This window comes from Neophocaena asiaeorientalis, unplaced genomic scaffold (assembly GCF_003031525.2).
Source record: "Neophocaena asiaeorientalis asiaeorientalis breed wild unplaced genomic scaffold, Neophocaena_asiaeorientalis_V1.1 scaffold336, whole genome shotgun sequence".
Classification (NCBI taxonomy): Eukaryota; Metazoa; Chordata; class Mammalia; order Artiodactyla; family Phocoenidae; genus Neophocaena; species Neophocaena asiaeorientalis.
This window is the reverse complement of record NW_020174788.1, coordinates 611,206-637,945: the sequence shown is the minus strand read 5'-3', so window position 1 is coordinate 637,945 and position 26,740 is coordinate 611,206.

Below are 26,740 nucleotides of genomic sequence, written 5' to 3'. Positions count from 1 at the left end.
GTACTTACCACTGTAGCTTTTGGTATCATTAAAAATTAAAATTCATGAAATATATAATAAGGTATTTATCAAAATAGGAATCTTCATATTGAGAAAAAAAGACTTATTTGTCTATATCATGATAAAAGCCAAGACTTTTCATGTTTATTATAGACATTCTTACGCTGATTACAGCCAGTTCAAAGCTGTAATGATAACTCTATCACTGTCCTTCATGTACAAAACTATTTTTTCTTGAATAGGAAAGAAAAGTGTGGAATTGCTTCTAGTTTATACCAAGAATTTCACTAACCCTCAACCTACTGTATTTATGACTTTTACTGATCCAGATGTAGAATTGTGTCTATTTAAATGCTTCTACTTCCTCACACTCATTTATTTTGTGGGGTGGAGAGGTTTTTGAGGGTCAAAATATGGCTAGCCCTCGGGAAAATGTGATGAGCGTGAACATCATGGGTATAGTACGAGAAAAAAAGGCTGAGATCCACTGCCTCATGAGACCAATTGCCACTTTTCTCCCCTTGGATTTCACAAGCTTTTAATGGGAATCATAATTTATTCTGAATGATCAGTATGTTCCCATTGTGGACATGGCAGTGTTGCCAGGCAACATGAAAATACAAGTGATGGGTCTTAACACTGTCACAGATGATAAAGACATAGGAGTAGAAAGAGTCCCAAGTACTGCAATCTTAGAACCATTGCCTTACCAGAGAGGTGACGGACCTGGGGGCTGGAGGCAAAGATGGAGGTGAGGGAGATGGAGGGTCAGGACTGTGAGTCAGAAGTTGCCAATATCCACATCATTTTAACTGATGCTGAGGAGCATCGGAGGCAGGATTCTAGGTCCAGCCATCCAGTTTTGAAGGGAGCAAGGATGACTTCAGTAGGCCTCATAATTCATTCATGCACTCCTTCCTTCCTTCCTTCCTTCATTCGATGAAGAGATATTGAGTCTTTTGTGTGTCAGGCACTATGCTGGGCCCTGGAGATCATGAGATAAACAATCCAGACACGGTCCTACCTACCCAGAACTTACACAGTAGCAGGGAAGACAAGTCAGGAAAGATTAATTATCTAGTAAATGATTTAGTTCCATTTCTGCTGTTATTAATGAGAAGTATGTACAGAAGTTTGGGCAGTCAGGAAAGGTTTCCAGGAAGAAGCAAAGCTGTTTAAGCTGAGGCTTAAAGGAATGAGAAGAAATTCATTAGTTTTAGAGTAAAGGGCTGCAAGGAAGAGGAAAGTGTTGGGAGAGTGTTCCAGGTAGAGAAAACAGCAGGTATGAAGTGCCTGAAGTGGGAAGGAGCCACCAGGTGTTGGTGCACGGATGCAGGGGCTGGATCTCACCCCCACAGCCACAGTCCTTGTGCAAGGTGCAGTCTACAAACCTACAGTTACCTTGGTGCTATATTATGATGGCAGATTCTCTTTGCTCATTTTGTTTGGCATCTCAGTTATATTTCCTACCAATTAACTGTTGCTTTCTTCTTGAAACACTTTCTTCCCCAGGCTCACGTGACCCCACGCTCCACTCGTCTTCCTTTTACCTCTGCTAGTGCTTCCTTCTCAGTCAGCCTCCGCATGACGGTGCATCCCAAGGTTCAGTCTTCAGACTTCCTCTCCTCTATATTGACATTGGGGCTCTTTCCTGGACCCAGGGCTTTAAATCTCAGTATTGTGATGATGTCTCCATTATTATCTCCACCCTGACTTCCCCTTGGCGCCCCACATTCTTGAGTCCAACTGCTTATGTGACGTCTCTACTTACGTATCTAATACACATCACCTCATACATAGCATAAATTAAACAGATCTTCATTTCCCTCCAAACCTAACTTATGCCTTTCCTATATCCCTTCCATCTCAGGAAATGGCACTTAATTCATGCAGTTGTTTGGGTCAAAAACCTAGGCGTTATACCAGAATCCTCTGTCTCTCTCTTTTTTTTTTTTTTTTTGATGCCACAGTAACTCCATCAGCAAGTCCCATCAACTCTACCTCTAAAATATATTCCAGATTTTTATCACTTCTCACCATCCCTACTTCTGCCATTTTAGTGCCACCATGACCTTGTACCTAAACAGAGCAGCAGCCCTTCACTGGTCTCCCTGCTTCTACCTTGTCCTTTAAAATCTATATTCTATCAAGAGGTTAGGAGACTGTTTCCTGCAGTTATACAACTCTCTAATGGACTCTTATTTCAACCAAAATTGACTTTTTACCATCATCTACAAGGTCCTGTTTGGTGTGTCCCCTGACTACCTGCCTACAGCTCTCACCTCCTCCTCCTACTCTTCTCACCCTCATTCTAGGATCAAGTCACACTGGGATCATTCTGTTTATTAAAGTCATGGTGCTTATTCCCATCTCAGGGCCCTTGTACTTACTCTCTTCTCAAAAACATGGTTCCCCCAGATATGCTCACCCCTGTCTCATCTCATCACTCAGGCCACTGCTCAGGGAAGATGGTCTTCGGTAGCCTTTCCCTCACCACAGTCACGAGCTCTCCCGGGACTTGCTCTTATTCTCTTCATAGGCTTAGCATAATTGGAAATTCTTATTTATGTTACGTGTTTGTTTCTCTGGACATCTTCCTCTAGTATATAAGATTCCTGAAGGCACATTCTTGGCCTAACTAGTAACTCTAGCACCTAGAATACTACCTGGCATACAATAGGTGGTCAATAAATAATTAGGAGTGAGTGAAGGATAGAATTTTTGCTACTTGAAATGATACAATCAAGGGCCAATACATTAAATTCCCAGACAAATGGACAGATGAATGTCTGTGTCATATCTAGATTGGAATGTATGGAAAAGTAGGTAGTTTCTAGGCCTATGGCCATACTTATATTGTAAACTTAGTCAGGGGTTGAATGTACAGCATGTGGCTGATACTTATAGTTAGTAGCTCCTTGGAAGGGAGAATATTGAAAAATTAAAAACACGTGTTCTTTAGGTCAAGGGACCTGAATTTTAATTCCGTCTCCTATTTTTGCTATGCCAGCTTATAAATATTTCTTAAGCTATATCATCAACTATGCAATAGAAATCATACCACCTGACTTGTCGGTCTGTAGTAAGGATTAGCCACATGTACAAAAAGGCATAAGATGAAATCTGGCACATGGTAGATGTTTAGTAAACCTCATTGGGCCTGGCAGTGACACTGATATTATGGCTGTCATTTGACTGAAACAACGAGAGTACTGTGCCTAACCTAGTCAGTGTTTCCTCCTCGCCCTTGTAATTCGCTCTTTTTGATTTCTCTTTGCCCTTTCATGGCCCTCCTTTCCCTCAAAACTCTAGTCCAGACTGACTCTTCCATGTCCTTCATCCATCAGTCTATCTGTCTCTACATTCTTATCACCTATGCATGGACGTATACACTCATTTATTTGTCCATTCAGTATACTCATCAAATATTTATTCAGTGCTTACTTTATGCCAGATGTTAGGCTTTAGCAACAAACAGAAGCACTTGAAGTTATCATATTGGCTCAATCATTTAAGCTGTTACATAATTAAGGGTCAAGGTTAGTACATTTAAGGAGTAGGAACAAACCTTATGGCATAGTATCTGCACATAGCAAATACTAAGTAGATATTTAATGACTTTGAAGACTGCTTAGTGTAGTAGCAAGTATAGGGGATTTGGAACTAGATAGACCTGGGTTCAAATCCTAGCATTACCACTGGTTTTCTGTGTCATGTGAAATACATCTTCTTCACCTCACATCTCCTCCCACCAGCACGGATGATGCCTTCCTTATGCTCTGAGGTTCAGCTCTGGGAAGGCTTCTCTGACCCATCTCACTCCAAGTTAGTCCCTATCCTCTGGACTTCTGAAATTCTGGGTACCTCTGTTTCAGCACTTATCACATCTGGGTTTATGTGTCTATTTCCACATTGCATTTTTAAGCTACTTAAGGAATAAAAAAATCATATTTGTGTTTCTATCTCATCTCTAACATAGCACACACAGTGATTTGCCCACTGTCCTTTTTGCATTGCCCCACTCAGTTTGCACACTTCACTTGCCCTGGTGTGTTAGTTGTTTTGGAAATATTGCTGAGACATTACTTGAGTGTTTGACCTTCCTAACTAAAGTATCAGCTCTCCAGGGACAGGGCCCCATCTTCTCCACCTTGTTTATCACTCCTTCCGACCCATGCTCTGCTCTGGTCTGTGTAAATGTCCCCTGTCCATATTGTTGACCAAGTGTTGAGAAAGTAACTCTCCAAATGTTAAATCCTTTAAAGAGGTCAGCAGAATCCTTATTTTGCCATTTTCCTTGTTCTTTGATGACAAAAGAATCCCCCTAGAATTTCTTCTATGCTGTTCACTTGCCATCAGCCCCAGATGACCTCCTCAAAGGCACAGCCTCTGGAGGTAAAAGGTATTTGTTCATCTTTATGAATGTCAGTCTCTTGACATTCACGGTAAATAGACAAGTTCTCAGTCTCTTGACATTCGTAGCAAATAGACGAATCCTTCAGTAAATGACAGTGGTCCCCAGCATCTCATTAAAAACTCTTGGGGATAAACATTCAAGGGTAGTCGTTGTTCAGGCTCAACTTTCAAAGGCTTTGTAATGTGCTTACCTACAAAAAAAAAAAATGTATACCGTCACCTGTTACAGCCTCAACAGCAGCATTTTTAGAGCCCTCATCTATATTTAAACTTGGTCTTGCTTAGTCAGGAGCGGAGATGTTGCCTGCCAGCATTTCCAAACAGCAAGAAAGACACAGCAGCTTCCAGTATAATGAGCACAGCTCATGAGGGCTGCTTCTTTGGTATTCGCTACTGCATCGGTTTGCCAGATGATGCTGATCTTATGCCATTTTGATGACTTTCTCTCCAATCTTCAACAGACTCCAGGGCCTTGGGCTTCCCAGTGGGTCATTTAAGCAATAATCCATTCATTATTCATTACTGAATTCACAAATATTTATTGAGTAGTTACTATGACTTGAGCCCCACCTACTACTTTAGAAGGCGATTGTGTAATGGTTAAGAGCATGGGTTCTGAAACCAAATTACATGGGTTCAAGACCCAGAATGTCCCACTTATTAGCTGTGGAACTTCGGGCAGCTTATTTAACCTCTCTGTACCACAGTTTCTCCATTAGTCAAAGGAGGATAATAATACCTTCTTCGTGAGTTGTTTTGAAAATTAAGACTTAACACCTAAAGTGCTTAGAACTGGGTAATGATGGCTGTTGTTCGTTAGTATTACTATTATGTCTCTGACCCTGAACAAGGCTCTTGGAATTACAATGACGAACAGATTTGTTAATGTTCTTGCTTAGAGTCCAATAAGAGAAATTAATAAAATAATGATGCTAATGATTGTATACAGTAATTACGATAAGCATTTATTGGAAAGGAATGTGAGGGCATAATCACAAAGGAATCTGTCCCTAACTTGAGTATTAGGTCTATCTTCTACCTAATCTACAAGCAGTAAATTTGTGCTTTACATAGTCTACAAGCATTAGGTTTGTATTCTATGTAATCTGTAAGCACGTACCGAGGTTGCACAAGTGGAGACTGAGTGGTAGGCCAGGAAAGAGTGAAACAGAAGAGCTATAAAAGGTTTTTAAAGCCATGTTAAAGATTTTAGTCTTTATCCATTTGGGAATAGAAATTCACTGAAGGATTTTAAACAGGTGGGGACCTGGTGTTTCATTTGTGTTTGAAACTAGTATTCCGGCTACACCTTAGAAAATGGATTAGAGAGGTGCCCGAAAATAGATACGACGAGACTGCTTAAGTGACCATTTTAATGATCAAGGCAAAAGACCAAGGTAGCTTGGATTACAATGGTGTAGGTAGAGAAGGTGATAAATATAGACTAGATCCTTCTCATGTTGCCTGGTATCTTCTACCCTTGGAATACCAGCTCTGCCTTTGCCCAAGGTGATGGAGTAGTTTACTTTTGTAAACCCTCTACTAGAATCTAAATATTACCAGGTCTCCTAATGGGAGGGACAGGCCACCAATTGATATTCAAATGTTCAGAAATTTTTTGTTCATATGCATGGACTCTTCTGGTGGTGCTGAGAAGTCAAAAAAAAAATATGTATACATGTTCGGGGAAGAGAAGGAAAAGAATGTTGAAAGTAATTATACATTCCCTTGTCATGCAACGAAAATAAAAGTGCTCCAAGGAAGTGTGTTAAATGACTTTTCTAAGAATGGATGAGCTTTTTGGGAGGTGCACAGCCCTTTGGCACCTCCAGTGGAAAAGCTCATCTCCCTGGATATGGCAAGACTTTGCTCTTGCATGAAAGCAGATTTTGGCTAACATTTCACAGGCCTGTGTTGACAGTTTTTAGATAGGAAAGTTTCAGAGACAGAGGTTTGGAAAATGGGTCTTTAGGCAGAGTGCCTGATGCAGGAAGAAAACATTTGGAATTAGATTAGAACATCTCCAAGAAATGGAGACAGGATAACAACTCTTATGGTACAGGACACTGGCATGACAAGAGGGAGAAAGGATAAACAGCCTAAATCTTGTTGAGCACTGCATGCTAGGTTCTTTGCTTACCTGGTGTTTATTTAACCTTCATGGCAACATTGGGGTATTTAATGGTATCTTTTTATTTTTTAATGAAGAAATTTAAGCTTAGAAAACTTAAATGACTTGTTCAGGGTGACTCAGCTTGGACATACAGGTAAGACTTGAACCTTCTACCATCTGGTCATCAAATAACAGTCTCCTCTTACTACATGAGACCTCCATGTTTATGGCATTGTTTTCCCAATCTTCATGGGCTTAACTGGGCTTCTCTATAAGGACTTTCCCCCTCATTCCTCTCTTGAAAGTAAAAATAGCTCCCTTTGTGGAAAGTGAGAGAGCAAGACAAGTAAGAGAGGGGAAATCAACAACTGTCCTACTTTTCTGTTTCTCCAGCACCAAAGCTTAATGCTGTGTGACAAAATACCGGAAGAAGGAGGAGAAAGATATTTTATAAGAAAGCAATGGTAAAACAGGTTGGAAACCTCATCATCCACCAATAATATTTCATAGCATTGAAATGGGTACCAGGTGCTACTTTATGGGGGTTTGATGGATTTGCTAAAGGGAACATTGGGATTAAAATCGGGTGCACTTTTATTTCCATAGGGTCTCTACCTTGTGTTTCGCACAGGCCCTCCAAGGCCCAGCCTCCTTTTGATAAGGTTCTTGTCATGAGAATCATTAACAGTGGTCTCCTCACTGGGTTATTAGTTGGGTGATGTGGAGTACCAATATTCTCTGGAAGGAACTAACTGCTTGAGTCACAGGCAAATGCCATAATCAGATCTCTAACAGCTGTAGTGAGGATGTGTTGGCAAGTTATATTGAAATTCTAGGATGAATTTTAAAAATATATATTCCGGCCCGTATGTCTGAATCTCAACCTTGTACCCTTTTCTTGATCTTTTTCCTGTTGTACGTTAATGAGAAGATAGTTCTCTCTTCCTCTGCTTCTGTAAATCACATTCATAATTTTAGCCATTTCACCGTCTCATCTGTATTATTAGTGATTTTAAATCAACTTAATTTTTTATACTTAGTTTCATCCTAAACATATGAGACATGAGATCAGTAGTAGCTATATTTTTCTATATGCATTAGTATAAATGCATAACTATTTTCCCATTTCCCATTCACATTAGCGTCCCATTAAATGATCAGTGATATGCATACTATATTGGAGAAATTTCTCGTACAGTAATAAGAGGTCAACTCTGCCACTTAAAGGCCATGTGGCCTCAGTCATGTTTTTTCCTTTCTTAACATCAGTCTCTCCCTCTGCAAAATAGGAAGGCTTCTACCTGCCATTTAAGTTGGGAAGTTTCAGTGAGAGAATCAGCTATAACTAAAATTTATTCAGTTCCTACCATGTACCAGAGACCATACCATGCCCTTGATGTGCATATCTTCCTGTGTAATCCTGATCATGATCCTAAGAGAAAAGTACTACAATCATGTCCCTTTCATAAATGAGGACTCTAAGGCTTTGGTCTGTTATGCAACATGACCAAGGCTCTCCTTTCATCGAGTGGTACAGTGAGAATTTGACCCCTGTTCTGCCTGATACAAAGCCCAGGCTCTATCCCATCAGTCTGTCACCATGCTTGGCACCAATAAGTGCAGAATAACCGTGTACTCCTTTCCCGTTGTGTGGAGATACCGACTCGTGTTGTTCCATCATGGGTGCTAGATTCTTGCTGACTAGAGCTGCCTTCTTCTTCCCCCATGGCCACCAGTACTGTGTTACACAGAGCTGATGCTCAAGGGCTATTTGTGGATGACTTAACTGAAGGCTCTAGGATCCCAGTGGAATCATGTCTCACATTTGCCTTGAGGAAGATGATTTTCACATCTCTCTAGTGACTCTTGGACAGCATGGTTGTAAACAGAAATGACATAAGCCCAGAGCACTCACCAGCTGATGGAGTCTGAGAGTCTCGTTCCCTATTTTTTCCCATTAGATGAAGACTTCAGTCTCCAAAAAGAAACCTTTTATAAACATTTGCTGTTATGTACATTTTTCAGAGAGAATTAGGAATCAAGATTAAGTTTTCATAGGGAAGTCAGGAAAGATTGCATTTGGGTGCTTGGTGTCTGAGGAAGGATAAAGGCCAGTGTGGGGATGAGGAAAGGGTATGCTTAGAGGAAAGAGACTTTGCTTCCTTCATAATTCTGCAGAGCTCTTCCTCACTCTGGCTATCTTCACTCTCCTGTTATAACTAGTTATGAACTTTTTATATATTATGATCTGATCTGATGCAAGCTATTGGCCCTCTTCCTAGGAAAATGCAAGCCCATGAATACACGAGTTTGTACACAGTTGCAGGGACTAAATGGACCCTCCTGAGAATCTATGGACCTCCCCCCATGCAGGTTAATAATGCCACAAGTTCTGGAGACTTAATGAGGTAATCCCCTCAGGGAAAGATCACAGTCCTTTTGGGATATCTCCTGTGATATAGAATACTTGGTGTTTGTTTCTTAGGAACTAGAGTTATTAGGAAGCATTCCAAACAACAGTCTTCAGTTTTGACATTTTCATTAAAAAAGAGTTACAGTAACACTAGAATTTCTTGCTTTGGACAATATACCAATATCTTTTTGCAACATTTAAACAAGAAGAGAAGAAAGGATAACAAAAAGAGACAGATATGGCATATCATCTATTATAATTAAACATCAAAAATCTGACCATTTAAGAATAATTTTCCTCTGTATACATTGACGTTCAACATAGAAATGATGGCATTATTGAAAGAAAAAACTCAACTAGCTCTTACAAAGTACTAGGCATTATTCCATGTGCTTTAACTAATATATTGATATATGATCTTTTTACCTCTTCTTCCATGAAATCTACCAGAAAAGGAAAATATTTTCTAATTCCTAGACGGACAGAATCCAGGGTGAAGGAGGATTTAAAAGACTCCATTAAAATGCCAGAAGAGTTTGTATTACTTCATTGTTATGATACCTTATTATGTACGTTTTTACATCTCTAGGGACTTAAAGGGATCCACTTAACTGGCCACTCAGCAGAGGGGTCCAAGAATTCCCAAGTCTCTGAAGTTCATCTTGGTGGCAGCAAGTGGGTTAACTTTTCCAAAGGCCCAAAGGCCCTCCTTCAGAGGAATCTTGTGAAGCAGAATGCCTTGCTTACCCTCATTGTTCTCTAGGAAAACTCTTGTTTTCCACCTCGGTTGGTATTTTGCAAACACTTTATCCTGGAGACACTGGGGGCCGTAGGGAATGGAATGTTGCCCATGAGCCAGATATTTGTAAACCTTAGCTCTGAAATGTGGCACAATACCACAAACTGTCAAGTTGTGTAAAAACTAAAGCAAAGACAAAAACAGAATGTAATATTTACCAGATGAGAGTTTTTTTTGTGTGTAATCTTGCTGGAATTTTGGGAGTATCCAACTCTCATACATTTCAAAATGAGCCTTGTGTCCCACCCTATCCCACCCCCACCCCCAGTTTTTCCCTCCTGCACAGGGAAGGAGAGTTATGGAAGTGAAAGGCTTCGTCCGAATAAACAATGAGCTTGATATAGCCCTCTGCAGTTAGCTATATATTGAAAGATGAACGAGAGGGTTTTGGCCCCGTCGCAGAGGGAGGGTCCTGAAAATATTATTTCTGGAACAATTTTCAGAATTAATGCGAAACAATGGGATATTGTGTGTGTTGGCAGTTTTCATTCAGCATAAGTGATTTAACTGTATGTTCATTAGCTTGCCCACAATTTTCATTGTACAAAATAAAACTAGATTCAAATGAGAATTTCCAGTCATGTGGAAGAAAATATTTTTTTCCACATGACTACTGACATCGTTACGCTGTGTCCTCTGACACAAGTGAACAGCCTAAAGGAACCAGTAGAAGATACCCATTTAAAGGAGTTTAGTTTAGAAAGAATCAGAATGGGGAGAAATGGGAGAATTTTAAGTGCATTTGAAACACAAGCCTTCTGAAGAAGGATCAGGTTATTTGCGTTTTAATTTTGAAAGTAGTTTGAAGAGTCACATCGTGAGTTCCCACTACCAGCGGGTACTCTTTCTGTTGAGAGAGGAAGTGAGTAATTTGATTCAGTGACTTCATTATGACATGTTTGTGAGTGCTGAGTCTAGGGCAGCAGGCTTGTACCATGTTACCTCTCCCCTGTTACAGCTGGTTAGATCAGGGGTAGACTCATGGCCCAGGGGATCTGGTCCATGGATTAGGTGATGACTAATCCGATTCTGTCTTTCTTTTGAAGATGTGAACTAAGAGACCCAGTGCCTGAGATCAGACAATGGCAGGTTCCTAAATTGAAAGGTCACATTCAGATGGGAAAGGGAAGAGGGGAGGCTTTTTCAGCCCACTGCAAGCTAGAGGATTAGCAGAGAAAGCCAATCTGCCCAGAGAAGTGGGAAGTTTGATCAGCTGCACAGAGAAAAGGATATAAGATGACGTGTTCCCAGAAAGAGAAACATGGTAAGCATAGATGGCTTGAAAATGGATGGTTTTCCATTTCTAGTCCATCTAAGACCCAGAAATAGGTCACTCTCCTTTGTTTAAGCTAGTTACGTAGGTGACTTTCTGTAACTAGAACTCATACAGGTCCTTCTTGTGCAGATTTAAATTTTTATATACAGTGGTGGGGATTTTTTAAAAATTGTTTACTTGGTTCATTTTTACAAAAGTCTCTTACACCCTTGGGTGACACTGAGGTGCAGCAGAGTTGGTGTAAGACATGGGTTTGCTGGGGAAAGCATAGTGGCTGTGCTTGGCAGAAATCTGTGTGTAATAATTGTGTATTGAGTGGAATTTGTGCCATGACACAAGTAAGGTGAGAGTACGGTGGGTTGGCAATTGAAACTGCTAATAGCTACATTCCAATTCTACCATTAGATGGTTGATTTCAATTCTTTTTATCCAGCTGTGTTGAAGTAAGTGAAACTGTAAGTGTTAATAGCAAATTAAATGAAATAGATACTGTACGTGTGCATTCTGGGAACCATAAACTCCGTAACCTTAGCAGAAGATTCTAGAGGAGGAGAAAAAGATCCCTGTGGTATGCTAGTGAATAATTTGAAAGAAACTACCTTACTTTCAAGTCCCCACTTCTGACTAATGGAGGCTCTGATGACAAAAGATCATGCTGCCGCTTTGGAAGGTCAAGATTCTAGTTTCAAATTGCGATTAAAATGGATTTCTGCATCACTAACCCCTCCCACACCTTACCTAGCACCTCCCTTCTCCCACCAGGCGCCTGGATTTCTCATTTATCATGTGGCTTTCCCAAATACTGAGCTGAGAAGTAAGGGTTTTTTAGTTTTCGTTTGTTTGTTTGTTTCTCTTAACAACTTTAGCGCACATTAACAGTGAAGACTCTTGGTTGACACATGTGCTGCGAACCTTGCGAAGCACTTCACATATATCTTATCTCTTTAAAAGTCACAGCAACCCCAGATGATGGGCATTTCCTGATCTCCTTTTGCAAGGGAGGAAAATGATGCTCCCAGAGGTCAGGTTACATGGCCAGAGTCACACAGCTCTAAGTGCCAGGGTTGGTATTTCCCCATATGTGACTGCACAGCTCCTGTTGTAAACAACTAAGCTCTTCAAATTACATAGTTGTGTGCTTGAATCTTGAAAGGCCCAATCTCACGGTCACCTCTGATATTAGATACTTTCCCCTAAATGACCAAGAGCCTAGGTCAGAAAGCTGTAGATTCTCCAGTTGAGAAAAGACTGGTTCTCAGTTTAAGTAGTATGGCTTTTCATGTGCTCGCTAACATGAAATGATCTTGAAAATTCTTTTCTGTCTAAAAACAAAATCACCCCTTATTGTATTATCTGGGGCAGCACATTGAGTCAACATATAATCGATGTTTTATACATTTTAACTACAAAGGTTATTCAACTTCATATAAATTAATATACATACCTTTAGACTTCATGCTTTGAGACTGTCTTATTGTCAACTCCCATTTCAAGAGACCTAGAACAGACCCACCTCCTTCATAAATCCGTGTGGTAGCAAGGCTCAGGCAATAACATAACAAATGAACAGAATTCTTTGGATTTACCTGCTTTATTTCAGGAATTATTAGGAGAGATAGTTGATCTCTCTTAGGATAAATTGAGGCTATTTTTGGAGACCGTTTTCCAGAAAAACACAAAGATCTCACATTCTGGTTTCCAGTTTGTTTTTAACCTTATACCAAATTTTCATCTGAAAAGTAACATCAGGATAGAATTTAATCTATAAAACATGTCAAACGTTTTCCCTGAAGGAATAAGGTAAGGGGCAGCAGGTGGTATGGTAGGGAGAATTTCTAACTGGCAAGAGGACATTGGCCTTGGAGGGCATGATAATTGCTATTTACCCCACTGGCTGTTCTCCAGTAAGACTTAAGGTCTTGCATACTATGTCCTTCTGAATTGAAGACTATTGGTTTTGCTGCTGTGCTAATACAGAAATGGGAGTCACAATTGTGCAAATAAATATTTGCTTAATGTAACAAATTGTTCTGTTTTGGCTCCTTTAGCTGTATGGTGTGATATTTTTTTCCTTTGAAAAATCAGCTGACATTGGAAATAAAGGAAATGTAATAATTACCACGGGAAATATAGTTTGAAGATGGCAAAGGAGCCAAAATAGCAGTTGTGGAAAAAGGGAGTCAAAATCATTTGATGTTACCAACTGTACTATTAATAGGGCTCCAAGGAGAGGAAGGAGTGAGTGAGTTCCCAGAGCTATTAAGATTCCACCAGCCCTTCTCTTGCATTCAGCAGTCCCGCTGGATACCTTTGATTGTTGGCATGGATTCAGAGCATGGAAGTGTACTTCACTTAGAAATTCTCTCTCACACATGCAAAGAAGAATGGGGGATTAATGAATACGACACCTAAAAATGGAAGCCTCAATACAGCACTAAGCGAGTATAGCAAATTCGTTTAAAACATTCCCCATACATATTTAACCAAATTGATCTCTTCTCTCCAGCCTCTTTTTTTCCTGTTTCTTATTTTCTTTCTTTCTTTTTTTTTTCTTCTTTAAAGAGAAAACTTCATCTGATCTGGCAGAGAGTGACAAACCTCCAAAGTAGGTAGTTTGTATTCTAATGACAAACGTTATCCTGGGGCAGCAAGCGCGGCCTGGATGTACACACACAGAGAGTTATCTAGTTATAACTGGGACAATGCCTGGTAAGGGGAGAGCTTGGGAAAGGTCTTCCATCAATGGCTGGGTGCATTTTCTCTTCTGGGGAGAGTCCGAGTCAGCAGGTGGGATTCTCTCCTTGCCCACTACAAAGGTTTAGGGGCATTAGCTAAGATTGCAGACCTCACCCTTATCGGAGTGGTCAGAATACGGTAACATGAAGCCTTTCTTTCTCTTACCAAACACAAAAACCTGTCCCAAAGAAGGCAATAGGAATCCCTTTGTGATTTCCGCGCTTGGATGGAGTTTAAGATGCTTCTCTGAATTCATGGTACATTCCAGCTTGGAGCTCCCCTACACTCTAGGCTGGCTTATGTTGGAGTGGGATTTAGGGCAGGGGCAGGACAGAGATTTAAGGTTCCTGCTAAAACTGTTAGGAAGGGAAATTTTGCTTTCTATTTTGTTGTGTTTTCTTTGGTCCATCACTCCCTGAATGGCCTTGGACGTGGAGCACGGGTTGGAAGAATAGGGGCTGCTTGTTTAACTTTAGGAGACTAAAGAGTGGGATAGAATGGGCCATGAATCATGGTTATATACACAGCCTCCTAAATACTAACATGCAAACACATACATAGTATATCATGGGGGAAATAAAAATGGGCCATGATCTAATGTGTATGATATCTCTTTCTTTAAAAAAAATATATGTATTTTGAAAAAAATATATGTTTGGAAGGTAGTAGACCAAAATGTTAACAGAGATTGTCTTAAAACTGGAGATTGGGGTAGTTTTACTTTTTTTTCCTCTTTGCTTATTTATAGTCTCCCTTTTATCCTAGCATGTTCAAGTGTATTATACATATATTTCCATTTAAAATTAAAAGCTAAAAATGTAAGACACCAAAGGAAAATAAAAATACATAGGGATTCCAAAGCTCAGGTCCTGCCCCTGCCTCATTCTGGCTGAGAACCTGTTCTCACATCCTCAGATCCACTTATAAAACAGTGATGATAACTATACCCTGCTCACTTTGTGGGCATTTAATAATTTAATATCCACGGCAATGCTTTGTAAAGTATATACTAAGGAGTTGTGTTTACTAATATTTGGCATCCTTCTATTCGGGGGAGCCACGTCCTTCCTTAAGAACTGTCTGTGAGGCTCGTGTGTGGCTAAGGGATGGTGATTGTGTCCTGCCCCACGGGAAGGCCCACAGCCTTCAGGGCCCTGCCAGAGCCCCCTGGCTTCCATCTGGCCCTTGCTTCATCCCGGTGGGGGCAGTGGTATGGGTGTTTGGAGGGGGCGTGACTCCTGGATATCTAGTCAGAGAAAGATGGGAACCATGTAGAAACAGCTCCAAGATGGAATTGTGGCTGCAAAGGAGGTCAGACAGCCTGGAATTTAACCCTCACCAGCCTGAATCTCAGCTTCCTTATCTGAGAAGGAGAGACAGCGTAGTGGCTCACTCAGCGCATTAGCACAAGTAGTCAGAGTCAGAGAACGACCTTCAGCGCTTAGCAGAGAGCCTGGCGCAGAGGAGTGAGTGCTCGGTGAATGTCAACTGTGCTGCTTTTTTTTAACTTTTAATTTTGTGTCGGAGCACAGTTTGATTAACAATGTTGTGTTAGTTTAAAGTGAACAGCAAAGCGATTCAGTTGCACATATACATGTATCTATTCTTTTTCAAATTCTTTTCCCATTTAGGTTATTACATAATATTGAGTAGAGTTTCCTGTGCTGTACAGTGGGTCCTTGTTGATTATCCATTTTTAATATAACAGTGTGTGCGTGTCAATCCCACACTCCTAAATAACCTTCCCCCACACCCTCCCCCCCGGTAACCATAAGTTTGTTCTCTAAGCCTGTGACTCTGTTTCTGTTTTATAAACAAGTTCATTTATGTCATTTCTTTATTTTTTAGATTCCATATATAAGCAATATCATACAATGTTTCTCTTTCTCTGTCTGACTTACTTCACTCAGTATGACAGTCTCTAGGTCCATCCATGTTGCTGAAAATGGCATTACTTCAGTCTTTTTAATGGCCAAGTAATATTGCATTGTATATACGTACCACATCTTCTTTATCCATTCCTCTATTGATGGACATTTAGCTTGCTTGCATGTCTTGGCTATCACTGCAGTGAACATTGGAGTGCACGTATCCTTTTGGATCATGTTTTTCTCCAGACACGTGCCCAGGACTGGGGTTGCAGGATCATATGGAAGTTCTATTTTTCGTTTCTTAAGGAACCCCCGTGCTGTTCTCCATCGTGGCTGCACCAATTTACATTCCCACCAACAGTGTAGGAGGGTTCCCTTCTCTCCACACCCTCTCCAGCATTTATTGTTTGTGGATTTTTCAGCTGTGCTGCTTTCAATCCACTGAACAGTCCCTGCTAATGCCAGTGCTGATGAGGGGGTACACTTATTATTACAAGGTATTCACTAATAGTAAGAAGCATTGTGATGTGGAGCCAGGAATGCCTGGATGACATGAGAAGGTAATGCCCAACGTGCTGCATTCTTTTGATGTTAACTTTCCCATCTTACTGGTATTTGAAATGCAGCAGGCTTGGTCCTCTGAGTGGCTTCAGGGTTTTATTCTCTTCTGCCCAAGAGTGTTTTCTTTGCCTGACTCAAGAGGCTCGGGGAGCAAGTCAGAGAGAGTTGAGCTATTGCAGGAATGAATAAATAAAGCTGTAATCTGAACACTGTCCCCAACCGGTGCTGCAGGGCTTGCAACTCATTTTACAACTTTGACCTGACTGCCCAAGTCAGGGGTCCTGTCATTTCTTGGAATTCACTGTATACAGTGAGGCAGCATGGAGGTGGCAAGAGAGCCCCTTCTGAAGCCCTGGGACCTGTTTGGATCCTGGTTCCCCTGTCCCTTACTGATATGTCCCTGTCCAACCTCTCAGCTGTTAAAAGAATGAGAAATGATGCATTTAAAGAGTCTAGCAAAATATCTACGTATAATAGGCACTTAATGTATGTTTTGTTATTGTTAAAACCCCTCCTATTACAAAGCTGAATTAAGAAGGGAGGATAGTCCTTGTCTGTCCTGTGTTGTTCAGACAACCGCTAGTATTGGGCTTTGCTCTGGTCACCATGATAAGAGGGATCTAACACACTGGGTTTAACACATTGGGTTCTGGAAAAGACCAAGGGGATGAGAGCAGCCATATCATGGTAGTCTGATAAAAGGATACTTAGTCTAAAAGTGAGAGACAAGAGACCTCTTTACAAAGAATAAGAGTTAACAGTAACAGTTAACATTATTGATCATTAATTATATGCCAGACCCTGTTCTAAATTCATTGCAGGCAGTAAATTTTTTAACCTTCAAAACAAAAATGAAACATTTGAAGCATTATCACCATTTTTTACAGATAAGGAAACTGGGTCTCAGGGAGGTTAAGAACTTGTCCGAAGTCACACAACTAGTAAATTTGGGAACTGAAATTCAAAGCTGGGCCATCTAGCTCCTGTGTCCGTGTTGGGCCCCACTGTGCCAAATCCGTTTCCATTATCTAGTGTGTCGTCAGGAGAAGAGAAATAAAACATCCTCTGCTACTCCAGGAGGTCAAAATAGGGCCAGTAGTAGAAACTTCAGGGAGAGAGATTTCATCCTAATATAAGAAAGGTTAACAGTCAGCAGCAGTAATTCAAGGATTGGCTGCCACATGAGGTAGTGAGTCTTCTGTTGCTAAAAGTATTCAAGTAGTTGTTGAACAGCCATCCGGTATGGGTAAGCTTTGAGGGGAATTCTAGTATCTGGAAATGGCTTACACTAAATTAATCCTAATTCTTCTCACAATGCTGAGATTCTCCTGGGCCTGGCCTAACACATTGCAGTCCTTTAATCAGAATTTTGGGAAATGAATAAGGTAAATGAATAAATGAATGAGTCCACTGATTTCATAAACGTTTCAGATCAAAGACTTACCTAATACTTGCACAGCAAAAATGACCTTTTCTTCCCGATGCCTAAAGTGCTTAGTGACTTTAGATATTGTCAATCAACAGTAAAGGTTACCCTCATATTGTAATTTTATATTTGACTGTTTTCTTTGCTATAATTGGATTTTAAAATCCTTGCCCACAGAGATAATGCCTTACCTAGTATAAAACAGAGCACATATTAGAGGCCCTAAATATGGTATTAAATGATGAAGTCAATAGAAATATGATTCAGTTCCAGGTAAATATTCTAGATGCTGCCAAGATGTCTTGGGTCAAAGATCCATCCTGAACCACTCATTCATTCATTTACCAAAAGTTGATGATTTTGCTTACATTAACCTTTACTATGTGCCAAGAGCTGCACACAGAAGAATGAGAATGACCCTGCCACCAAGGGAGGGCAAAGTGATAGATAAACTCATGGTGGAGAAAGCACAGGTGAAGGTCCCAGGAGCCCAGATGAACTCAGCCTTGGAGGCAAGGAAAGCTCCAGAAAATTTCCAAGCCAAAGAAACTGGATGTTCAAACACCTGGAGGAGGAACAGGGCCAGGCACAGGAGGCATTTGTTAGCTGATGTGTTCACTGAATATAGCTGATCTGTGGGGCTATGTCACATAGACCAGTGGTTCTCAAAGTATGGTCCCCAGCCTAGCAGCTTCGGCATCATCCAGAAACTGGTTAGAAATGCAGATTCTCAGACTCCACCCCAGACCTGACTCAAAAACTCTGGGCGTGGAGACAAACGCTCTGTGTTTTGACAAATCCAAGTAATTCTGGTGCACACTCAGGTTTTTTGTCCTCTTTAGAAACCAGGCACCTAAATAGGATTAAGCCAACTAAATCCCCCCCACTCCCCAGCACACATACACACGTCTTGAATGAGATGATAGGTAAATACTGGTAGAGTATCACTTCTCAGAAAAGGCAAAGCTCTTCTGCCCACGGATCCTTCACAGCATTCTCTTGGTTGGGAAGAGCAGATGGTCCGAGGGGTCTGGAGCTGTAATGCACAATAAGAGGTTAGTACCTGCCGGCCCTGGCAGGCAGTCCTTGTGCCCGCTCTGATGACAGAACAACATGGAGAATTCCTCTTTGTTCTCACTGGGGTTAATGACGATCTGTGACTGATTTCACCGGGACATTCAAAACTGGGGGTCCAGGTCTGCTTCCTGGGTCTCCAAGGACAGCCCTAAGATTTGGGCTATAAGTCTCTGAGAAAACCAAAGAGACAGAAAGTGAAAACAAACATGGACATTTATTTTCCTGACTTGCCAATGGCAAACAGAATTTTGTTTAATAAACCATGAGGTTTATTCACAGAGGTCTGTGTATTATTCCATTGTGCAGCTAGCTCATGTAAAAGAATCTTTTCTCTTGGTCTTTCAAGCCATATACAATTCCCAGGCATGCCAATTTGTATTTATTTACTGGTAAGGCCTGTGTCTGCCTTGGGAGTCCGTGGACTGGAATTCACACTTTCAAGTGGACATGGTAAACAAGAACTCTGTGCAGGGGCCGATGAGCTGTTATTAACCTCAGACACTCAAGGCCCCCACCCCAGCCCAGGTCATCATCTGCATCAATGGATAACTGCATCTCCAAGATAGTCAATCTGAATATCAGCATTAGTTCTCTCCAGTCTGACCTCCACACACAGCCAGAGTAATTTTTTTTTTTAAATGCATATCTGATTATATCACCCACTTGCTTATAAGAATATCTTCACTGTATCTTCACTTGTATTCTTACAAGAACATCTTCCCACTGTAATTAGAATAAAACACATGCTCCTTATTAAGACCACCAGCCTTCCTACCTTTCATCTTCTGTCTCTGTGGCTCACGCTACTCCAGCCACAATGACCTACCTCCTTGTTTTCAGTTCAGGGCAACTGGTTTGTTCTTTGCTGCCTCAGCACCTTTGCATGTCTGTGGCCTCTGCTGTAAATGCTCTCACTTCTGCTCTTCACCCCGTTATGTTCAGTTCATTCTTGAGGTCTTATCTGAGCAGCACTTCCTCAGGAATTCCTTTCCCTCAACCCCACCAGACCTCACAGACTAGGTCAGGCCCTTCTGTTATATATTCAAAACATTATCAGTTGCAAGAAAGTAATTGGTTACCTGACTATCCTCTTTCCTCGTGAGACAAAACTTCATAAGAACAAAGACAACAATCGCTCTCTTCACTACTGCATTCCCAGCACCTGGCCCAGTGTGTAGCAAAGAGTAAGTTGTTAGTCACTATTATTCAATATCGTTGAATGACCCAATGGATGAACTAAGTCTTTAGAGGGATTTGGGATTTCTGAAGAAATTTAAAGGAAGGAAGAGAGATGGGTTAGACTTAGGGTGAAGACCATTCCAGCATAGGAGAAAGGTCAGATTCAAATTTCTAGGCAGCGGATTTGTAACTCAGAGGCCACAAAATGAAAAGTCATTGTTTGAGAGTACCCACGTGTAGGCTCCCCTGTGCCCAGGAGCACAGCTTTGCAAACGGAAGGGAAGAAGTGGAGAACCCCGGCACAGTCATACAAGATGTGTCTTTTTACTAAAAGTTGGATGCGTTGTTGAAAACTCTTTATGGTTTTCCAAATCAACTCTGATTTTCAGAGTTTAGAGGCAAGAGCATTTCCTTGTGCCATTAGCATTTAAAGGCCTTGATTCCCGTAATATTCTGCTTTCTGGAAACCTCTCTCCACAGACAATATCAAGTGTGGAGGCTCTGAGGACCTGGGCAGCTCTGGATTTAGAGTGAGGGGGTAGGGCAGTTGATGCAGCCTGTGATGTGGGTTCTCTCAGGTCTTTTGGAAGGGCCAGCTGTCTTATCTATTATTACAGACTGTGCCAGTCAGGAGGAGACGTATATAAAGAAAGCCATCTACTTTCAAAGAAATATTAGTGTCTTGAGCTAAATAAAGTGTCACAAACACATCTTCTGGGCTTCCCTGGTGGCGCAGTGGTTGGGAGTCCGCCTGCCGACGCAGGGGACACGGGTTCGTGCCCTGGTCCGGGAAGATCCCACATGCCATGGAGCAGCTAGGCCTGTGAGACATGGCCGCTGAGCCTGCGCGTCCGGAGCCTGTGCTCCGCAACGGGAGAGGCCCCAGCAGTGAGACGCCCGTGTACCGCAAAAGAAAACCAAAACACGTCTTCTCTCATTACACGCGCACACGTGCACGCGGGCACACACACACACACACACATACACACAGTCCACGGGACTCCGTGTTGCAAGATGGCTTCCATGTCGGACATGCCATCCACAAGGCGCCTACATCACACAGTGTGATCTGGGTTTGACATATCCCTGTCTGAATCACTTGAAGGATGCCAGGCAGATATTCTATTTGTTTTCTCCCTTCCCGAGTAGTTTTCTACTTAAAGCCTCAGTGTCTGAAATTCCTCCATTAGGTGGTCCTTTTTTGGGATAAAGTACTGCCCTTTCTGTGTAGTCTCTTTAAATAGCAAAGGCTTAAATTACATCAAATCAAGTATAACATAACCTGCCTAATATTCCATATCTTGACAGCAGTTTGAGTTACAGAGATAGATGCCTCTGTCCAAAGTCAGTGAATATTCACTTAAGATTTGAGTATTTTATTTACTGGAAAGCTTACATTAAAAGAAAAAGTAAATAAATATCATACTTTAGTTAATGGTATGCATCTGAAGTATTTAAGGGAAGTTGTACAGATGTCTGTAATTTACTTTGAAATATTTTTTTAAAAATAGATGAATTGACGAATAGTTAGAGGGACAGATATATGACAAAAACCCCAAATAGTAAAACATTAATGGTATAATCTAGGTGATCTTTACATAGGTGTTCACTGTAAAATTATTTCAACTTTGCTGTATGAAAATTGTCATAATAAATTATTGAGGAAAGGAAAAGAAAGAAAATATAACCTGCTCAAGTTCCTATTAGAGAGCCTTGTATATATAGGTCACTCAGTAAATGGGAGCTGTTATGTGAGTAATGAGAGGACTAGGACAGTGGTGTCCAACCTTGGCTGGTCTTTAGAATCAGTGGGGAAGCTTTTCTAAAAAACAGATGCCTGGGCCCCCCTTCCCAACATTCTGACTCAGTTGGTCTGGAGTGGAGCCCAAGCATCAGCATTTTTTAGTTTCACCCCAGGTGATCCTTCTAGGTGACAACGTTAAGAGCAACCGTCCCTCTGGCCTGCAGTGGTGACCACACTGCTTTCCTCCTGAGGCTGATTTGCAGGGCATACTTGGCCTAGGATTGGGCCCAGACCCCCCACAGAGAAAGGAAAGGGGGCGAGTTCCTCTAACAACCAAGGCCTGAGATCAGACCAGATCAGCCTATGTAATTCAAGAGTTCTGCCTTTGCCCTTTATCCGGGCTATGGCTTCCTTGTTGATGACCCAAGTAGAACAAAAAAAGGTAAAAATCACGTCAATTATAAGGAGATCTTTTGTCGAGGTGGATGGCTAAAATAATCCTTATTACTTTTAACTTTGAAAATAGACACAATAGCATCCATGAAGGGGAAAAATCTTTTCTGTTAACTTTTATTTGCCTTCATTTAAGTTTTAAATATGTAGTAAACATGATTGTAGGGCTTCTCATTAACTGGGGTATCTTACAGTCATAATTTTTGATACACAACATTACTCACCAGTTAGCCTGTCTTGTTCATTTAAATTTCTTTGCTCATATTTTAATGGGAGCTAATGATGTCTTTGTTGACTTATTTAATGTTATGTAAATGTGGCTATAAACTGTGAAGTGTTTAAGCAGAAGCACTATTTTTGCTTACTCGTCAGATTTTGGAGTGTGTAGAATCCCCAGGAAACACACATCAACACAATGAATGTAAGCTTACTGAGGAGACCAAATAATAATAATAATTTTTAAAGCAAGCAGTGAAGGATGTTTAGAGCATGAGATTTTTACTTTCCTCTGGGGTTAATTGTTATTTGAGCATCAAAGGAATTTCAAAGTTAACTTCAACCAGTTTTTTTTCTTTTCTTTTTCTGCTCCCATAATGACGCAATATAGGCTAATCTTAAGACCATCTTCTAAGCTCAGGCAGGGAGAGCTGGGCTAGACAGGCTCTCTTGTTGAGTTTCATGAGCCTTGCTCTCAGTAGAACTCCATTTTCCCTTATGGCCAGCACATAAATATTTGAATGAAGAAATGAATGAATGAATGGGAACTTTATCATTTCAACATACACATAGATGAAGCTTCCAAGATACTGGATTCTCAATACTATGGCCTCTACTCCTCCAACAATCCTTTCCATTCCCCAGCCTCAACCACTCCCTTGTCATACCTGAGACATTGTAAGTAACAGTAACCAAACACCATCATATTTTAATTTCACATGCTTTACTCTCTTCTTACTACTTTGTGACTTTCCAGCTACCTTCTTCAGGTGCCCCAACTTCATCTTTCCACCCCACCAAGAACCCTGATCCGTTGATCCTAACACTTTTTCTCAGTCCCTTACCACCTTCAAGTTCTCTCTTCCCTCCTGCCCCAGCTTAAGCTGCATAGTGAATCATAAGAGTCACCGACTGGCATACATCCTTGAATTCCTTGCTGAACTTATCAGGTAAAAGCACAGGCTTGGTTCAACCTCATTGTCTTTCTACTCTGTACTTGCACTCGTGCTGCTGAATGTGGGTGGGGAAAATGGTCTCCCCAAGCTGAATGGACTCACTTTGGAGTTACGATCACAAATGTTGTGTGGTTCCTTCTGCTGCCAGGTAAGCACAGTATACTTCCAACCTATCCTGCTTCCAGTGGGATTGAATAGTGTCATCCCCGCACCCCAAGTCATATGTGGAAGTTCTGATCCCCAGTAGCTAAGAATGTGACTTTATCTGGGAATACTATTGCAGATGTCGTTAGTAAGCTGAGATGAGGTCGTGAGGGTGTGCCCTAATCCAACGTGACAGATATCCTTGTAAAAAGAAGAAAATTTGGACACAGACACATACACAGGGAGGGTGAAGTTGAAGTTTAGAGATCAGGGTGATACTTCTACAAGTCAGGGAACACCAGAGATTGGCAGAAACTAACGAGGAGAGAAGTGTGAAACAGAGTCTCCCTCGGGGCCCTTAGAAAGAAACAAACCTGCTGACACCTTGATCTTGGACTTCTAGCCTCCAGAACTGTGAGACAATAAAATACAGTTGTTTAAGTCACCCAGTTTGTGGTACTTTGTTATGCAAACAGATATGTCATTCTGTCACATCTTCTCTAACCTCAAATCGTCAGCATCTCTTGCCCAACCTCACTCTCCACCAATGACTGTTCTTTATTCTTCGCTGAGAAAAACAGAAGCCATCAGGAAGCCCCATCTGCACATAACACTCAGCTATGCAGGAACACTAACTACGCACCTTTCTAGTGAAAGCCAGTTCGATGTACTACACGCCATCCTGCTGACCTCCTCAAGGGTATCACCCCAGCTAGTCTCTCCTCTTTGTCCTTTTCATCAACTTTTCCCGCTCGACTGGATCATTCTAATAGGAATACAAACATGCTGTATTTCTCCTATTTTTCTCTTAAAAGAAAAATCCTTCAAGAAAATGTCAAATCTCCTTTTGACTCCCACTTTCCTCCACCCATACTGCCTCATTTTGTTGCTCCCCTTTGCAGCAAAGCTGCTGGAAGAAGTTACTCATGTTCACTGTCTCCACTTCCTCTCTCATCTTCATAAATCCACTCCAACCAAGCTCACACTGCACAGACATTTCTTTCTTCAGGTCACCAGTGACTTCCAGGCTAAATCCAAAGGTCACTTCATAGAACTCATCTTAGTTGTCTTGATGGCAGCATTTGACACAGCTGAGCAAACTTTCCTCCCAAAAACATTCTCTCCACTTGGTTTCTAGGGCAACACAAGACGCTGTTGCTTCTTCTAGTCTTCTTTGCTGATTCTTCCTCTTCTACCTGATTTCCTCCTTCTAGGGTTCCCTGGGTCTCAGTCTTGGTTTTTGATTTGTCTCTACTACACTCATGCTCTTCTATCCTTAGCACAGTTCTCTATTCCAAACTTCAAACTCCAATTTAGACTGCTAATTTAATGTCTCCATTTGGATGTCTGATATGTCAAACTCAATGCCTCAAAAATTAAATGACTTTTCTTCCTCTTCCGATCACTTCTCCTTGCAGCCTTCCCCATCTCAGAAGGGATATAGATGTCCTTTCACTTGCTCAGGCCAAAAAACTTGGGGTCATCCTTGACTCTCCTCTTTCTCTCATATCTCATGTCCAGTGTCTCAGGAAATCCTGTTGGCTTCACCTTCACAATAGATTCAGAACCTGACCATTTACTACCACTTCCATGCCTACCCTAGTTTGAACCTACCATCATCTCTTGATGGTAAAGTACTGCAATAGCCTAAATCTGTTCTTTTTTAAAATTGTTTAGCAGTTTTATTTTTTTTTTTGAAGTATGGTTGATTTATAATGTGTTAGTTTTAGGTGTACAGCACAATGATTCGGCTATACATGTATATTCTTTTTCAGATTCTTTCCCTTATAGGTCACCACAGAATGTTGAGTATAGCCTAAGTCTATTCTTAACACAGAAGCCAGACTGATTCTTTTAAAATGTATGCAGCAGTGTCACTCCATGCAGAACCTAGCAACTCCATTTCATGCAGATCAGAAATCAGAGTTCTTCCAATGGCTTACAAGGTCTTGCCTGACCTGTCCCTCCCCTGCTTCTCTGGCCTCACCTATTGCTACCTCTGCTCATTTTTCTCTAGCCACACCTTTCTCAACAATTGTTCCTCAGTGTACCTGGAACACTTCCACCCTAGGGCCTTTGTACCAATTGTCCCCTCTACCTGGAAAACCCTTCTTCCAAATATCTCTGTAGCTAATGCCCTTACTTTCGTCAAGCCTTTGCTCACGTCTTCTCTTCCCAATCGAAGGCCCTTTTAAATACTGCAATCTGCTCTTCCAAAGCTCCTTATCACCTTTAGCATTCTCTTCATTTACTTTTTTTCTGGAGTACTTATCAACTTCTCTTATTAGATGTATTAGTTTGCTAGGGAAGCCATAACAAAATAGCACAGGCACGGTGACTTAAAACAACAGAAATTTATTTTCTCACAGTTCTGAAGGCTAGAAGTTCAAGGTCAGGTGTCAGCAGGCTTGGTTTCTCTTGAGACCTCTCTCCTTGGCTTGCAGATGGCCACCTTTTGGCTGTGTCCTCGCATGGTCCTTTCTCTGTATTCACACCCCTGGTGTCACTCCTTGTGTCCAAATTTCCTCTTCTTATAAGGATACCAAACAGACTGGTTGAAGGCCCATCCCAGCAGCCCCATTTTAACTTAATCACCTCTTTAAAGGCTTATCTCCAAAACCACTCACTTTTCTCAGAATATACTGGGGGTTAAGGCTTTAATATATAAAATTGGGGCAGAGAGGGAAACACAATTTAGCCTATAACACTAGGTAGCTTACTTATTACATTTGTTCATTATTCTCTGTCTCCACTCCATAAGCCCCAAACATGGGAAGCTAAGTTCATGACCAGGAGCACCTTGTCTGTCTTGTTCCCTCCTGTGGCCTCTGCATCGGAAACAATACCTCATACAAAGTGGCCTCTTGATAAATATTTGTTGAATGAGTGAATGGATAGATGCAAGTCCAGGGTATTAAGAGTTAAGAAAAACAAGGGGAGGCTTTGTGGGTCACTTGGGCATAGGAGATCTAGGTTGTATTCCAGTTATGGGATCGTGAGCAAGTAGCTTATTCTCCTAAGTCTTAACTTACTCATCTGCAAGAATGAGGGTTCTTATCTGCCTGTCTCACCAGATGGTTTTGAGGTTCACATGTAAAAATGTATGTGGAAGAACTTTGGGATCCTCAATTCTCACTCATATATGAGTCGTTTTATTTACCATGTGGCTTATGGTAATTATAATAGTAATAATGACAGCTGACTTCTAAGTCCTTACTGTGTAACAGGCGCTGTGTTAAGTGTTTCACAGTCACTACCTTATTTAATCCTCACAGAAACCTTCAAAGTAGCTCCTACCCTTTCCATTTTTCTAGCCAGGAAAACTGGATAGTGGTCATGGAGCATTAAAAAGATGTATTT